This window comes from Camelus ferus, chromosome 15 (genome assembly GCF_009834535.1).
Source record: "Camelus ferus isolate YT-003-E chromosome 15, BCGSAC_Cfer_1.0, whole genome shotgun sequence".
NCBI classification, from domain to species: domain Eukaryota; kingdom Metazoa; phylum Chordata; class Mammalia; order Artiodactyla; family Camelidae; genus Camelus; species Camelus ferus.
Window position 1 is genome coordinate 39,872,692 of NC_045710.1, and position 18,686 is coordinate 39,891,377.

Consider the following 18,686-nt stretch of genomic DNA (forward strand, 5'->3'; position numbering starts at 1 on the left):
GGTGAGGAAAGCAAAGCAGCTTCTTGCGACAAGCTCAAAAAGCCAAAGAATCTAGCAACCTAGAAAGGTCTCCCCGTATGACTCTGCTGCCACGGTCACCGAGACAACAGCAACATAACAAATAACGGGGGCATCAGCTGGCTGGAGAGATTGCTGTTAAAACGCCTTGGGGCTCGGCCCCTGGTGTCTTCCCTTTCCACGTTTGCCGGCTAAATCCACTGCAGCAGTTCTGAAGCTCTGCGACACGACACGGAAATGCGCCCTCTGCCCGCACAGTCCTCGTGCCAGTCCTCTTTGTAAATATTTGCTTTAACCGTAACCTGTAGCTTTCCCAAGATTATGTCAGGAGCACACATTTTTTTCCTCATCCATATCTGTGCTAAGACAGCTGCCGCCTTGCTGCACCTTCAATTCCTGCCTCCAGTTTTATTCCCCAGACTTCCCTCTGGCCTTTCTGCTCTGAGGGGGGCATTTCAGAATCAGAACCCAGCAGAATCCTTGAGCACAGAGATCATTCGTTACCCTTCCTCTGTAACTCCTGTGTGCCTCACACACAGGAGGCACTCGATAAATATTTTTAGCAGACTGGTCTGTTAATTGTCCCTCGAACTAGTGAAGCACATTCCCATCTCTGAGCACTTGCTGAAACCTTGCCTCTCTGCTCCTTCCCATTTATGCAAGTCCAGACTGTCCCTCAGGACCAAAATCAAGCCCTCTTAGATCTCACGGAGAACTGTTCTCTTGGTAATTAACATAGCATTAAAAAAAAATTAGTTTGAGTCTACATCTTATCCCCTCAATTAATCTGAAGTCCTGTAAGTTCCATCTGGGCTGAAGCAACTTGCCAGAACCAAAACCAGGAGAAAGGGGGTCCAGGGGCAGAGCACTGCCTCAAGGGTAATGTCAGGGGTCTTTCCAAATCAGACATTGGAAAGACAAATGAAAGACGCCTACACGGAGGTGGAATCCATGTGAATGATTCAGACTCAAAGGCAAAAGCGAAGGAACAGAACAGGTGCAGAAGCTGAGGTTAGGATGTGGTCAGTCCAGAATGACGCCCTCAGACAAGATTCGTTTGCCCTGACACTGCTATTGAAAGTACAGGTCTTGCCCCTTCTGGCAGGATGACTTGGCCCTTAAAGTAGTACTCCCCAGCTCTGGCATGGATACTTCCCAGTGGAAACTGCTGAACCCCTTATTATAACACCTCTGTCCTCACCTGGGGTCTGGCACAGTGTTGTACAAATAGCAGGAAGGAGGGAAGCAAAGAGGGCAGCAGGGAGCCAAGAGGATTGCTCGTCTGCTCCCCTCTGCCAGTTCAGAAGGCCAGCGCCAGCCCAAGTGCTGCCATCCTCACACCCACCCATGCACCCACCCACACACCCAGCTGTCTTTAATAACTGCCACATCTTTCATGCTTTGGGGAATGCTCTAATCTCTCTGGTAGGTTTTGAGTTCCTCAAGCACGGGGACTTTATCTGCCCTTTGTTGTATCTACCGCTGAGAACAAGTGCTGGTTCCAGCCTCCAGGATGAGCTTGGAGAGTCTCGTTTCTCTGCTCACAAGGGGCTCTGGGCAAGATTCTGCTTCCAGTTAAGCAAGGGCGGCTGGGACACCCCTGTCTGTTCAGCCATTCTGACTTTGCCTAGTTTCCCACAGTTATCTCTTTCTCCATCACACCCAAAACACACAAAGACAACTGTGGCAAGAGGGGAGCAGAGTCCCCCCTCAAATAAGGCTTCCCTAGGCCTTTGCCTGTATGGGGGTGGGGATGAGGGACTGTGTTCTCATGATTTTTCCCACAGCCATCAGCAGAGAGACGGGGCTTAACAATCAGGTCCATGTTTATGGCCCCATCCAAGTCCAGCCAAACTCACCACTGCCAAGTTCACCAAGAATGGACATGGTCTGAGCACGACTTGGACTTCAGACTGGATCTGCCCTGTATCCTTCTTTACTATTTTTCGAGGCAGGATCACATCGAGGGGAGGGGAATGTTAGTATCACGATGGCCTCTCCCTCTAATCACATGCAAAGTTGGAAAACTAAAGTATATCAGGGGAATTCTGAGGAGTTAAAATAGAACAGGATCAAAAAAACAAAACCCATACCCTTCATCAACAAAAGAATGTGAAATTCTGCTCCACTAGGTGAAATCTGATTTCAGATCAACTAAGTGCAGAAGAAAAAAAGCCAGTGTTACAGAAGAATGAGTTAAAGCAGCCAAGAAAAATCCAAACAGCAAAACGGAGGAGGCACGTGGTTATTTTTATAATCAACGTGAAGGAGTCAGGACTGCGGGAGAGAGAGGCTGACCTGGTCACAGCCACAGGGAAGCAGCACCCTGAGAAGACAGGTGGGCTTGGACTCACCTTTCCCATTCCAGGCCCTGTGTGTTATCTCAGAGCAAACAAAACTTGTCTCTTATCAGCTGAAGTTATACAGACCGTGTGGCCAGGCCGCACAGCGACTGTGAAACCCACTACACAGATAAGAAAACCAAGTCCCAGAGGGATTTGCTCCAGTCCTTCTAATAGAAAAATAAAGGTAACCAGAACTTGGATTTGGCAGTTCTAACACCAAACTTAGAACTGCCAGTTCAAGCTCAGGGGCCGTTGGGCCTCTGCCGGGAAGGGAAAGGACTCAGCTGGTTAGTCAGTGGGCTGGAGCTTTTTTCATCACTTTTAAACAGGAAGTGAGAGCACAAACTCCTGTCCAACCCCTAGCCTGCCCTGTTACCCCAGTAAACCCCCAGGCTCGATAGCCTTTCCACGGCTGTGGACTGGCCCTCAAGCAAAGGCATGAGTCCGGCGGACTCTTTTAGGCCAGAGCTGCTTCTGGTGAAACAAATCTCGAGAGAGAGGTCTCTAGTAAGGAGGCCCCACCCAGCTCCGCTGAAGGGAGAGAATGGGTGGGTGACAGGGCTTCCTATTTTAGGAAGTCTGTCAGTTCTCTATCAGCAGAGCCTGGGCCTGCAGCCAACAAGTCCCTGCAGGGAGGAAGAGTGAGGAGCCGGGACAGCTGTGGAGAACTCACGTCCCACCGCAGAGTCTCGAGGGCTTCAGGGAGGGGTGACCTCAGCCGCTCTGAGCTCGGGCTGCAGCAAGGCCGCTGTGGCCTGGCCCCGCTTCCACCTCAGCGGGGCCGAGCCGCCGCTCCGCGCAGCCTCACGCTGAGCCCACCGCGGGGGGCGGGGTTTGAGTGTGCGCCCCTCCCTCCCCGCAACGTGTCCAGAGGCAAACGGGCCCACAGCTGTCCTCCACCCCTGCTGCAGCTGTGGGACCCTGGGCAATTTCCTCATCTGTGAATAACGACAGCAACGCCTCCTTCACCAAATACCACGGTGACTAACGGGAATATGTAAGTGAAGCAGCCAACACGCAGTGGCCCCTCAACTAGATGGCACCTGTCCCTTCCTCCCAGCAGGTATTCTGAATCCCACAGCCTCCGCCCTTCAAAGATTTTCTTTTTCTGTGTCGTCAAATACAATTTTCCCTAAACCCCATTCACATTCCCTCTGCCCTGGCTGCGTATTCCTTAGTGTGGCTACGGCAGTCCCATTTCTGGCCCCCAGTTCTGCTGGCTATTTTATCTACCAAGCACTTATATATAACATTTACTACATACCCAGCACTCTTCTAAGACCTTAACAAATCTAAGGTCACAAATTGCACCGGGGTTGGGGGTTAAGCTGTGGAGCACAAAGGGAAGACTGACACACAGCGTTTGGGGCAGATTGGGGACATGCAGCCCCTTTCACTTAATCATCACGGCTCCCCCAATGCTCCCAGCAGCAGGCGGGAGGTGCTGGTTTTGCAAAGGAAAATTTGGTGGTGAACCCTTATTTCTGTTTCCAAATATGGTATATTTCTTCTCACAGGGTGTTTTCAAAGTCTTCTGTAGATTCCTGATATGAATGGGTTATCCTTCTTTTAAGAACGGCCCTTGGCTCAGCCCCTCCCACCGTACATTCCAGGACTGAAGCAAACTGCTGGGCCAGCAGACAAAGGAGTGTGGATGCCCTCTCCTCTCAGACTCTCAGCTCAGAGGATGAATTGGGGGCCGCAGCCAGAGGAGAGCGTGCCAGCAGTTTTCAGAGAACGGAGCAAGAAAGACATTTCAAGTAAAGATTTCTGCGCAGGGCCTCGGCCAGGGCAGCATAATGCAGTGTGATTACAGGGTCTAATCTAAAAATCAATAGTGAACCAGCAGCCAGAGCAGCACCTATGAAAATAGACAACCATCGGGGCCTCTCCTCCCAGGGTCTGGCAGCCACCACCTGCAGCCACACAAACTAGTAAACTTTCTAAACTTTGGTTTGGTGGTACCCTGGGTCTGAGAAACAAGGAAAGACAAATCACCAGAGCTCAGGAAAGGGTTTTTATGAAGTTCTAAAGCATCTTTGCAAAGAGAAGCTAAAATAAGATAAATCCCCTGAAGTGCTGTCAACTGTCACCCTCATTCCACCCCTATTCACTAGTGACAGTGACGAGGAGGAGGCGGCTGCGTGTAGTCCTCCTCACCCCCATCATCCAACAACAGCCCCCCCTCACGGCTGGACACAGCTCCTCCTCAGCCTCTGCGCCTGCCTGCGGGTTGGATGAGGCAGAGGAGGAAGCTAGATTTGTTTAGAGGGGTCCGTGTAGGGATGACAAGAAAGCAGCAGAAAAGGAGAAGACACAGAAGCACAGATTCCTAGCAGACGAGGCCTACCTGCCAGACCAGGCCGATTCTGCCAGAAGCACGCTGTGGTAGGTGGACCATGGCAAGGGCTGGGCTCTGTCTGCTCCCCTACCAACACCCACCTCCTAGGATCCTTGAACTGGAGCATATTTTGAAAGCACCAAGGGACACCAAGTTCCCCAGACCCTGTCCCTCATTTATTTCTTTCTCTATTTCAAGGACACTATCTTGTGCTTGTTTAGCGATACTCTGCAGACAATTTTTCTCTGGACTGGGGCTGGTTTTAGCAGATAGTCCAGGCATCTACTGGGTGCCTACCAACATTCCTACTAGGAAATGAAGGCGGTAAGAAAGTGGATTTATTAACCACACAAAGGAGCAATAAAATAGTACACACCCAGAGGCAACGGGTCCTGGACAGGGGGCAGGACTAACTCAGGAGGGTTCCCCTTCAGGGCAGTCAGGGATTCTGAACTTCCCCACCAGCCACGTGGGACCCCTCTACTCCTATGCTTCTTGCTCTGAGGCTAATGTCCTGAGAGGATATCCCAGGATTGAATAACCCAGCAGCACTAGTGCCTTTCTCCCTGCTAGGGCCTGGCCTCCCAAGTTCCCAGCCAGCAGAGGTTCCACTGAAAGTGAAAAGTTCCCCCTGATGGAAGGCAGCCCTGCTGATACAGCCTTTTTTGAGCTGCAGCCATCACACCTGCTTCTCTCCCCTTTCCTTCTCCTCACAGGATTGGAAAGGGTTTCTTTTCTGCTGAGCCCACAGCTAATGAGCTTCAAGGTGCAACATGACATCAAAGTCCCTGGTGGCAGTCTTGCGTGGTTGCCATGGCACCCTTCAGGGCCACTCCGCTCCCTCCTCGCACCCAGCCTGCAGCTCCTCAGGCGAAAAGGCAGAACGTCAGTAAGGCTGGAGGCAATGAGCAGAGGCACTGGAATCTCATTTCAGCCAATGTATTCCTCTTCAACCCCAACAAGCTTTCGACTTCCTTGTATACTCCCTGTCAACCCTAGAGAGCAGAGGTTAAAATAAAACCTCTAAAGGGCAGGACACGTGAAGCGAGAAGAGTATACAGATCAGAAAGGCAGGGAATCAGCCCTGAACATGGCAAGTATGCAATAAATATCTGTTTGGTGAATAAATGAAAGCAACTCGACTACGGTTTAGGCCTTTGGAGGGACATTTTCTGAAAAGACAGGGTCGGTATTAATAATGAACACATTTGGTAAGTCATTTTCTGCCTTCCAAAATGCTTTCCTTTCTTACCACATTTGACCTTTGCAACCAAAAAGGGCACTAGAGCTGGGCTGGGAAATCATTTCCATTTTGCAGCTGAGAAAACTAAGGTGCAGAGAGGTGACCGAGCTGAGTGACTCAGCACTTTGGTGGAGGTCATGGGAGGGAACACCCTCTCCCACCCTCTCTAATGGCTCAGCCACCGGCCTTCCTCCTCCCCCTTCCCTGGGCAGGAACTGTTGGGACATCTGAGACGGGGCAGGGGACTCATGTCCCCTGAAGTCCCATCCAGGCCTCAACTCACTGGGGCCTCAAGTGATGAAATATTTATTTGGTGATAAGACCTTGCCCTTCAGATCAAATGGCCACTCTTGCCTGGATTACCTTACAATGAAGGAGACCCAATGTCAGTCTGCTGCCTGCTGCCTCGAGCTGCTGGAGGGTCACTCAGGTCTGTGCACCTGAGCCACAGAGAACAGCTCCCCACCCCTCCCCATCCCCCAGGCAGGGAGGCAGAAGCACCAGGAGGAGGCAGGCCCTGTGCCCCTGGTCCCCAGCCCACCCCCTCCTCAGGACCAACTGGCTCCTGGCCTTTCTGCTTCCCTTTCCTCCCTCAGATGGAACCAGACTGTTCCTCTTCCTGCAGATCAGTCCCTGCCCACAGCGTCCCGCAGGACTCTCTCCCCACAGGCCTGCCAGTTGGGCATAAGACAACCTTCTTACTGCTGGTAAACAGGATAAAAAGCACAAACGTGGGAGAAATCACAAAGGCTGGGAGCAGGCAAACTGCCCCCAGTCACCGTCCCAGCTCTAGTTGGTGTTTAGAGTCCCTTTGGCCTCAAGCTCCTGACGGTGGGTGTCAACACACTTCCCTCTTTCAGTTCATCAGTCCTCATAGGCCGTAAGGCATGAGCAGGCACTGTGCCCACAAGTTCTGGAATTCGCCTCGAGCTCAGCCTGCTTTAAAGTAACTTTGAGGATTAAATGAGGTAATTTATAAAATGCTCTATGACATGTAGCTCTGCCGTAATCAGGCTAGTTGTCAGTGTACTGATTTTCCTTCCTTTGACTCACCCCAGGAGGCTTCTCAGCCCCAGTAGGCTGACCCCTGAGGAAGGCACCATCCTGGGCACCCTGGCTGGCCAGCTCCCGTTCTGGCCAGTGGGAGGCACCCGGCAGGCAACACGGACAGGGTTTCTTCCCCACGTCCCCCTTGCTTTGCTGCCTGTCTCTGGAGGCCCCTCCTCTACAGCTCCAGTGCCCCCTGGTTCAGGCATCAAGACTTCCTTCTTCCCTTTGTCCTTCGACCTTAGGGAGGTAACGGCTCGCACTGATGCGAGTCTCTAGGTTCCTCAACATTCCATATTTGCTACCTCAACCCTGCCCAGCCAGGCTCCTAACTGATAAATTCACATCTGTGTCTAGTCAGCTGAAAGGGCCGGCCTCAGCCTCATTCATCACTGGGAGCGGAGAAATGACAGTGTCTGGTGCAGAGCTTCCAAATTCCCAGCAAGGCGAGCTGGCCCTTCCTTCCTCCCCCTTTCTAGAGGCAGTGGCCTAGCTGCACATTCTTACAAAGCAGCTCAGCGTGGGCTGCCAGCAGTCTGACATCAGGATGGAAGAATACAGAAGCCTCAAAGGTTCTGCATTTTCTGGAATCTAACGATTCTGCTGATCCTCTGGCGTTTGGCAACAGCTATTCCAATTTCAAGATGCTTAAATCACTTCTTTGTTCTTTCTGCTGTGTAACTAGGATATCACCAAGAGTCTGGAGCAATTGCTGTTTGGGGTAGGCGTTTTTTATTGGGGGGAACTGTGTGGGTTGTTCTGTTTTGTTTTTTTCCTTGTTCTGGGAGTCAAACCACACACTTGGAAGGTCATGTTTGTTTGGGATTTTCTCCTGCAGCAGGTCCACAGCTGACCCCTTCTTCAAATGTGCTTCTCCTTCCCTCTCTTTCTAACATTACTTCCTCCTCTGGCTTCAGGGTGGGTCTAGTTTGGAAGGGCCAAGGGCTCTCCCCCTCTTTTGTATTTACCTCCCTCCAACTTCCAGGTAGGTGCAAGCTTCACTGCCAAGTGCCATTCATAACACATGTATTTATTGAAGGCCTGCCATGTGCCAGGTGAGACACTGGGCGCAGGGAAACAATGGTGACCAAACACTGACCCTGCCCTCCTCACAGTCCAGCAAGAAGGGAAGACAAGAAAAAGCTCAGGGAATTAACAGGAGCACTGGGATGGGGGGTGGGGTGCACTGGGCAGGGGGGTGGGCGGTGGTTCCCCCACCTCTGCCCCAGGCTCTGCTTCCTGACCGTGAGCCTTCTACGGCCCGGATCAGGTTCACAGCTAGCCTATTTTCCACACCTCAGAGGAAATGTGCTTCATAAATAAGTAACCGCACCTGAGTTACATGCAAATAAGCTCAGCTCTGCTCTTGAACCACCAGGTTCACTTTTCCAGTAGGCTTTTCTCTCCAGCTTCCATCCTCTGTGCTATATTTACTCTATGCAGTTCATTTATCATGGTCTGTCATTACTTACTGCGTGAAAAGGCCAGCCTGGAAAAGAAAGGACAATTTGAAGGGTCTTAACCTGGTCCCCCTGAGCCTGAGTTCCTGTCAAGGGCCACTGTTTACCCTGGCCCAGTCTCATGCGAAAAACAAACAAAAGACAAATGCTACAGAAAACAGCAATAGTGACAGTGAAATCCATTTAGATTAAGATGAGGGGAGAGAGGCCAGCAGAATGAAACCAGCCGGAAACCTCTCTCACTGCGGTGGACTCACTGAGCATTTCAAAGACAGCTCAACACAAGCCCTCACAGGAGAGACTCACAGAGGCTAAGTGCAGCTGCAGGACGGGCTGCTAAGAAGTTTCTGAGCTCACTTCTGACTGGTTTCCACAATGTTCTGGGGACTCTAAACCTTGACTCTCCAGACACTTAGACTGCCATAACTGGTCCCACATCTTGCGTTTAGCTGGGAAAGGAGGATCCAGTCTTCTCAGTGGGTGAGACAGGAAGTGAAGACTGAGTAGGGAATCTGGCATCCCTTTTTGTTCCCATTTTCCTTTGTGAAAATACTTCAAATCAAAAAGTCATTGAATGTTGGAGTTAAAAGAGATGTTGGGGGATCACTTAGTGCCCTGGCCTCGTTTTAGACAGCTAATCGAGAGAATGGGCCGTGATCAAAGTCCCACCAGCTCGTGGCTGAGCTAACCCAGGCTCTGGGCCAGCTGCACCACTGCCCCGGGGAATTCACGCACAAGGTATTGGCAGAGGGCAGAGGGGGAGTACGTGGCCATGAAGGGAATAATGGAAAAACTCCAAAGAGGGAGAAATCAGCTGACATCAAGCTTGTAATTTAGGCTGCCTGTCACGAGGCTCAAATTGGAAGCAGGTGAAACTGCCTGATGAGCGTTGAGGGAGGTAAAAGAGGAAGGGGGGGAAGGACAGAGAGAGTAAAGAAGACATTTCAGAACCAACAGAATCTGTGACTCTGCATTTACTCTGTGTACTGGGGTGGTAAGGCTTGGAAGGGAACTAGGGTAAGAGAAATATGTTCCTGCAGGAGGGAAAATGCTTCCTGTAGAAATAAGTAAAGGGTAAAGGCAAGCCTCAGACGCAAGAAGAAGGTAGGGAAAGCCGCTTGTAGGGAACACAGTGACGCGCCCACAGACCTCCCCTTTCCTGAGTGGGGCACAGTTTATTCCCCACGCAGCAGGAATGCTGCTGGAAGGAGACGTCCAGTGGTCAGCCCGCTGTGGGGAGTGCCTGGGCTAAGGGAAGCTGCTCTGCCCAAGGTCATGCCTTCTCCGGTGGCAGCCCTCATCCAGTGACCCATATCCAGGCGTATAAAGGCGTGGACAAGTCTTGTCCCAACTGAGGACACCCGAGAGAGGCCAGCCCAGCCTCAGAACTTTCTATGTGGTCATCTGAGTTCTTTGTTGGGATCGTTTAGAGCTTACCTGCTCCCGATGCCCAGTCCTGTTTTCTCCGTCTGTCATGGTGTTGATACCAAGAGCGCTTCCTAGTGAGCAGCCTGCACATAAATCTTAATTGCAGAGTCAGCTGTGGGGAAACCCAACTGCAACACCGCTTGTCTAAGTAAACACACGAAGCCCACTGAAGGCAAAGAGAAAACATCCATCTGTTTAATCTGGTCAAGTAACTCAAAGCTGTGAAAGACTGTTGCCTGAGTCCTGATTTAGAGAATCAAGTTAAGGCTCCGTCTAGGTAACAGGTTGTCACCTCACTGCCATCCAAGTGCCAGAGCAGTGAGACCTAAAAGGCCATTCTTTCCCTTGCAGGAACACACCCTACCTGAGCCAACCAGCCAGAGTTGAGATCAGACAATTCTTAAAGACCTTTAAAGGAGATTCTAAAACACTGTTGGTACTAGCACCCCTTGTAAAGTTTTTTTTTTATAGACTTTATTCTTTTAGAGCAGTTTTAGGTTCACAACAGAATTGAGCAGAAAATACAGAGAGTTTGCACATAGCCCTCCCCACCCACACATATATACTCCCCTACCCTCAACATCCCTCATCAGTGTGGCATATTTGGTACAATCGATGAACCAACATGGACACATTATTATCAACCAAAGTCCATAGTTTACATTAGGGTTCACTCTTGATGTTGTACATTATGGATTTTGACAAATGCATAATGACATGTAGCCACCACTATAGTATACAGAATAATTTCATTGCCTAAAAATCCCTTGTGCTCCACCTGTTCATTCCTCCCTCCCTCCCTCCCTCTCCCCAAACCCCTGGAAACCATGATCTTTTTATTGTTTCTGTAGCTGTGCCTTTTCCAGAATGTCATTTGGTTGGAATCGTACAGTTTGTAGCCTTTTCAGACTGGCTTCTTTCATTTAGTAATATGTCTTTTAAGTTTCTTCCATGTCTTTCATGGCTTGATAGATCTTTTTTTTTTTTACTGTACATATATTTTTAAATTTACATATATGTACTGTTCATTGTTTCTAAGAACGTTTAGAGCTTTAGCTTTTTAAACTTACATAGTTATCAAAGGAATAAAGCCAACCACAAAATAAGAATTAATTCAAAAAGATACATACACCCTGCTATCAACAGCAACATTATTTATAATTGCCAAGACATGGAAGCATTCTAAGTGCACATCAATAGTTGAATAGATAATGAAGATGCGGTATACATATATATGTAATGGAATACAACTCACCCATAAAAAAGAAGGACATTTTGCCATTTGTGGCCCTTCATTCACTTTTTTTTTTTTTTAAACTCAAAACCCAGAATTTTATAACTGGCAGAGACATTTCCATTACATCAAAAAAAATAACAAAATACCTAGAAATAAACTTAACCAAGGAGGTTATCTATACCCTGAAAACCTAAATGACACAAAGAGAGAGCAGTGAGACCTAAAAGGCCATTCCTTCTCTTGCAGGACCACACCCTACCTGAGTTGACCAGCCAGAGTGAAGGTCAGACAATTCTTAAAGACCTTTAAAGGAGATTCCAAAACACCGTTGGTACTAGCACCCCTTGTAAAGTTGATAAGCCCTAATTAACTTTCAGAAATGTTCCCCTACAAGAAATTCAAATTCCTCACACCCTGGACGTATTGATTTCTTTTTTCTATCTTAGGCAGAGGTAGAAAACTTTAACTCCTTTGTTTATGATTCACCCTTTGTGATTCATCTTCAGTCTTCAAGGTGAATGATCCCATTTCTACAGCTGTTTTGTTTGTTTGTTTGTTTTGCACAAGGTTATACTTTTGATTCTATCATCATGTCTGTGGCTTTCTGTAAAGGCCACAAAGGAATCTTTTTCAAATCTTGGTCAGTTAAATGGCTACATCAATTTCTCATCCATTAGTCAGCTTTCTCATCTTGCGTGGCAAAGGCACTCCAGCAGAATAACAAAGCATCATCTAGAAGCCAGAAAGGGCACTCTCCTTGGTTTCTACTCTTCAAATCCTGCATCCTCACAGCTGAAGAATCTAACATGCTTCTAACTGAAGAGGTGGGAAGGGATCAAGAGGTGGGAGGAAGGGGTGAACCTGAGGCCACATGATCCTAGGGACAGAGAAGCCACTGTGCCCCCCAGATAAAGGCGGGGACAGATTCTGCAGAACTTGGCCAGAGACAGGCAGCTCACATTTGGGGGTTGTGTGCTTCTGCTAATGGGACAAACCTGAGCACATTGTTAGTTCTTTCTTGCCAAAAATCCTTGAGATATTTAGATTTTTGAGTTATGAACTGAAAGTGAAATAAGCCCTATTTTATTTGCTTGTTTCCCTGCACTTATCTCAGGGTGCTTTCTGGCTCTGCATGGTCAATAACGATTTACATAGGAGAAAGAAATAAAGGAGGTACATTCACTTATTTCCTGTCTTTGATCCACTGAGTAATTATGATGTTTAACTGTGGATTGGTAGAGTTTTTATTCTCATTAGGAAAACTTACACCAGTGGTTTTTAACCGTTTAGCAAGGCCTAGAGACATTTCTGCTCCTCCTGACTGGTTAGGGGGAAGCAGGGAGCACGCCCAGCATCTCGTGGATAGAGGCCAGAATGCCGCTAAACATTCTACAGTGCCAGGACAGCCCCACACAACAAAGAATTATCTGTCTAAAATGTTAATAGTGCTGAGATGGAGAAACTCTGCCTTCCAGAGAATTCTGTATCCTTCTAAATCATTCATCTCCTCAGGAAGCTTCAGGCATTGTTGTTTCTCCTCCTCTCAACACCCAACTGCCCAGAGAAATTACAGGCTGCCTGACTGACCAGTGCACTGTCTTATTTTTCATGGAGGCAGAGCTGAGGAACAAAGACAACAAGTGAAACCCCAACTGTGAAGTGAAAGTAAGCTTGACCTTGGCTCATGGGCTCCCTTCAACAGTCACATGTCATCTGGGGATTTGTGAGCAGACAGACTGAGTCAGAAAAATAACAAGGAATTACTTCCTCGGTCAGGGTCTTGTTCAGAGACACAAAGAGATGCCTCTTGCTTTCAACTCTGTAGTAATCTCACATCCCCACTTGGAATCAAGGATTATCAAGCAGAATAACCAAATACTCTTCCTCCACTGGTTGTGAAATCTTATCAGTGGTTTTGAGAAAACAGACTATCTACAATCTGGAAGTTGACCAGCCTGGGCTATTTTTGTGTATATATTTCCTACTTTGCTGAAGAATAGACTGAGCATGCCAAAATTTTTCGAAGCTAGAATTACGGTATTAGCAACAACTCTGCAGCCAGCCTGTGCTTCAACCTAGAGTACCAGAACCAGAAAAGTCAGCCAGGCCATGAGAGCCCAGTCAAGCATATAACAGAGTGGGATTGCTGCATAGAGGGCAGGATCCCACCACAATACGGTCTTTGAAATGTCCTGAAAAGCAATCTTATGTCTAGAAAACAAGCCCTCAACCCTAGGCCCGAACTCACCCACTCACACCACCCTCACCCCTGCTTTAACTGAAAAGCTCAAAAAGAGAAAAAATGCTAGAGCTTAAAACATTGTAATGTAGAGTAACTGTTTTTCCTTAAAGGGCCATCTTCCTAATACTACAAATCCCCCAAGAATAGTTCTCAAGGATTCTGGGAAGATGAAGAGTAGGGAGCACCAGGAATCTGTCCCCCAACCTAGACAACAATTACACTGGTAGAACCTGTCTGATGTAACTGTTTTGAGACTCTGGGTCTACTGAAAGCTTGCAACTTCCCAGAGAAGGCTTGGACAGGAAAGTGCAGTTAATTATAGTCAATTTTAGCTCCTAGTACCAGAGCAGCTACCCATCCCACACCTCCAGCCCCATGGCAGGCAGCTGTGCACCTGTACCTGGAGAAGCCTGTACACCACTTGCAGGAGCCAGGATGGGCAAGAACCCTGTCTTTCAAATATAAGGGGTCTGTGCTCTGATCACGGATTGCTGCTTCTGATCTCAACAAAGAGATGCCAACAAAGAGGTCATTGGCCACTGTTTCTGCACCTCCCTACATTGTTGCAAGTCCCTCCCTCCTCCAGCTGAAGTGACTTCCAGGGGATTTAAAGGGCCAGTAATGGGTCTTTTCCTCCCTTCATTTTTCCCCTTTTCCTTTTTTGGGGGGCAGACATGAAAGACTAGGTCATTCAAAAGAACTCCATATATAGGGGAAATCAGAATGTCAACATACATACCTCAGGGAAAGGCATAGGCTCAGAAAAGACCTGAGAGGACTTTAAGTTTACACTTCAACCAGATCCCTGGCACAGACACAGCCTACAACAATTTAAAAACAAAAACAATACACAAAAACAAAGACCAGCATACCCAGTGAAAGAGAGAGAATCTGATTTCCAGAGTTACCAAATTATTCATTCAAATGTTCAGTTTTCAACCATAATCACAAGGCATACAGAGAAGTAGAAAAGTATGACCCATTCAAATGAAAAGAACAAATCAACAAAAACTATCCTGAAAAAGAACTGATAGATCTACTGGACAAAGACTTTAAAACAACTGTCTTAAAGGTGCACAAAGAACTAAAGGGAGATGTGGAGAAAGTCAAGAAAATGATGGTTGAACAAAACAGAAATATCAATAAAGAGATAGAAAACCTAGAATAAACCAAAAAGAAATTCTGTAGCTGAAAAGTACAATAACTGAAATGAAAAATTCTCTAGAGGGATTCTGTGGTATATTTCAGCAGCAGAAGAAAGAATCAGCAAACATGAAGATAAGACAATGGAAATTACTGAGTCTGAGAAACAGAAAAAAAAAATCTGAAGAAAGAGAACTGAAGAAAAAACAGAGCATAAGGGTCCTATGGGACACCATCAAGGGGACCAACATATACACTGTGGGAGTCTCAGAAAAAGAAGAGATAGAGAAAGGAGCAGAGAGGATATCTGAAGAAATAATGGCAGAAAACTTCCCAAATTTGATGAAAGACACAAAATAAACATCCAAGAAGCTCAATGAACTCCAAATAAGATCTCAAAGAGACCCACACTGAGATGTACTATAATTCAACTTCTGAAAGATTAAAAACAAAGAGAGAATCTTGAAAGCAGCAAGAGAGAAGTGATTCATCATATGGAAGGGAACTTCAATAAGATTATCAGCAGATTTTTCATTAGAAACAAACTCTGGAGGCCAGAAGGCAGTGCTATTCAAAGTGCTAAAAGAAAAATAAAAAAACACAAAAAGTCAACCAGGAATCCTAGATTCAGCAAACCTGTCTTTCAAGATTGAGAGAACACACTACTATATATAAAATAGATTAAAAAAACAAGGACCTACTGTATAGCACAGGGAACTATATCCAATATCTCATAATAACCTATAATGGTACAGAATCTGAAAAAGAATATATATATATATATCTGAATCACTTTGCTATATACCTGAAATTAACACATTGTAAATCAATTCTATTTCAATAAAAATAAAATCAAATAATAATAACAGTAAAAGAGTGAGAGAGAAAATAAGACATTACCAGATAAACAAAAGCTGAGGGAGTCTGTTACCACTAGACCTTCCCTGAAAGAAATGCACAAGGAGTCCTGCAGGGTGAAATGACAGGACATTAGACAGTAACTCAAAGCCATGTGAAGAAATAAAGACTTTAATAAAGGTAAATACATATGCAATTATAAAAACTAGTATTATTTTAACAATGATTTGTAACTACCCTTTTTGTCATCTACATGATTTAAGGGACTAATGCATTTTTTAAAGTTATTAGTCTAAATGCTAGTATTATTGTAACTCTGATTTGTAATTTTAAATTGTTTTTGACATCATGTAAGAGACTAATGCATTTAAAAGAATTATTAGTTTATGGTTTTGGAAACCCAGTGTTTAAAGACGTAATTTTACGACATCAATAACCAAAAAGGGTGGGGACAGAGCTGTTAAAGGAGTAGGGTTGTTGTTGTTTTTTTTAAATTGTAGTAAAATACACATAACAAAACTTACCATTGTGACCATTTTAAGTGTCCAGTTTAGTAATACATTCATAATGTGCTACCATGCCTACCACCTATCACTATAACTGTTTCATCTTGTAAAACTGGAACTCTATACCCATTAAACAATAACTCCTCTTTCTGCCATCTCTCTAGCACCTAGCAACCACCATTTTACTTTCCATATGTATGATTTTGACTACTGAGTACTTCATATAAATGGAATCATATAGTATCTTTTTGTGACTGGCTTATTTAACTTAGTATAGTGTCTTCAAGTTTCATTCATGTTGTAGCCTATGTCAGAATTTTCTTCCTTTATAAGGCTGAATATTATTTTGTACATATATACCACACTTTGCTCATCCATTTATTGGCCGATGGATACCTGTGCTATTTCCAGATCATGGATGTACAAGTATCTCTTCAAGACCATGCTTTCAAGTCTTTTGGGCATATACCCAAAAGTGGAATTGCTGGATTATATGGTAATTTTATTTTAAATTTTTATTCGAAGTGAAATAAGCCAGTCACAAAAAGACAAATACTGTCTGATTCCATTTATATGAGGTACTTAGTCAAAAATCATAGAGACGGAAAGTATAATGGTTGCCAGGGGCTAGGGGAGGGAAGAATGGGGAGTTATTGTTTAATATGTATAGAGTTTCAGTTTTACAATAGGAAAAGAGTTACGGAGATGGATGGTGGTAATGGTAGCACATTACAAATGTATTTAATACCATTAAACTGGATACTTTAAAATGGTTAAGATGATAAGTTCTGTTATGTGGATTTTACCACAATGAAAAAAATTAGGAAAAAACAGAGTGGTTTTTGAATTACTCAAGTTTGCCAACAGAATGCTATATTTTAAAAATGTGACATGCAACAACAGGACCAGCCTAGCCTCACTTCTTCCCCATAAAAACAATTCAATTCACTGAAGCAGAAGTGAAAGTCTTAACGGCATCTCTATCGCCATCTACTGATATAATTTGTATTATATTCTAGTAAATCCTACCCAAAGAAAAGTCTTTGTACTTCATATGCTTTCATTTACTGCCACTGGAATCTCTCTGTTAATGTTTTTCCACTCTCATTATTGATCCTCGTGTCAGTGCAAACCTGTTTCTGGATGTTATGTTCAAGAACCGATCAATAAAAGTGTTCACCCCAGAGAAGCTGTGCAAAAACAGCCTGCAAACTTTACATGCAGAACTGTTTGCTCTCTAGTCAACGCCTGCAATTCAAACCCCATGACTGTTAACTCATAAATGCCTAGATCTTTAAGCAAAGATCTTTGATAATTCAGCCCATTAGAGAGGGCTGCTTCCAAAATGTATAGACATCTCGATCTGTATATAACCAAAGAGCTCAAGGGTGATATGCACTTCATGTTAAGTACAAATCCAACTAAAGCTGGCCCTATTTATAACGGCACTGTATGATCTGACCCAAGAAGACAAGATAACAGAATTTAACTCCCACAACTGTTACCTGGATGAAAAAGGTGGGTCCTCCTTAGTGGCCTTAACGCAGTAATATACGTGGGAGCTCGAAGGTTGAGTTTGCACTCAATGGAGGACTGAAAATGCATGGTGGTGATTATTCCTGAAGGCAGTTTGCTAATACAACATGATAACAGCAGCCCCCCACAGCCACAGTGAAATTTCCACAGAAGAGTTAATTGAATAGAAACAAGGGTCCATTTAGGAAAATCTTCAAAATTTATCTTAGTAGCTTTTCTTTCAAAATGGCATTACTGTCTCTTTATCATTCTTATGGCAATACAGTCAAAGAAGGATACTGATGGATTAATTCTTTATCATGAGAGAAAAAGGTGTCAAATTTACTTAAGCACGTAACATTTCCTCTTTCTACACACAAATTACATCAATGCTGGTTTCCAAATTCCTCTGTGTTAGAAATCAAAATGGCCTCCATTCTGGATCTGTGATACACGCAATAGCTCTACCTTGTAGGTTAAAGAATCCTGCCTTCTGTTGCCAATAGTAAATTAGGCATTCTGCAGCAGCTTTTCCTGAATGAGAAAACATGGTAGAGCTTTACTTCCTTTATCCACCCCAAAGGCTTCAAAGTAAATGGAAACAAGAAATTCAATCTGGCCTCCTGAGTTTAGGAAAGAGGTGTTAAATTGGTGGCCTGTAGGTCAAGTTTGGTCTGTAGATGTGTTCTATTTGGCTTACATGGTCCTCTGAAAATCAAGACTGCTCTCATCAAATCTACTCTTCCAGCTTCTGATATGGTAATTTTGAGTCCATAATCCTGCATGACAAAATTGCCTGGAGCCTACCACAATTGCTCCTTTGAAAAAGTCCCTAGATCTCCCTATGTCTGATTGTGAAACATCTCACTCATCTCACACAGTAGGACCAAGGCTCTATAGATACTGGAGAGCAGACTCTTGTTTGGGACTGTGGTCTACTTACACAGTGGAATACTAACTAGCAATGAGAAAGAATACCTACAACTGCAAGTGACATGGATAACTATCACAGAAACAATAAAGAACTAAAGAACCAAACACACAGAAACAAATGCACTACAGTTTCAGTTATCCAAAATTCAAATTCAGGCAAAAGTCATCTAAGGTATGAGAAGTCTGGATCGTGGCTCTCTTTGGAAGGGGGATAATAGTGACTGAAAGGGGCTTCTAGGATTCCAAGCATGTTCTCTTTCTTCATCTGGGAGTTGGTTACCCAAATGTGTTGATGTCGTAAAATATTATTGAGCTCTACAGTTATAACTTACGCATTTTTCAGAATATATTAATGTGTGGATGTATATTT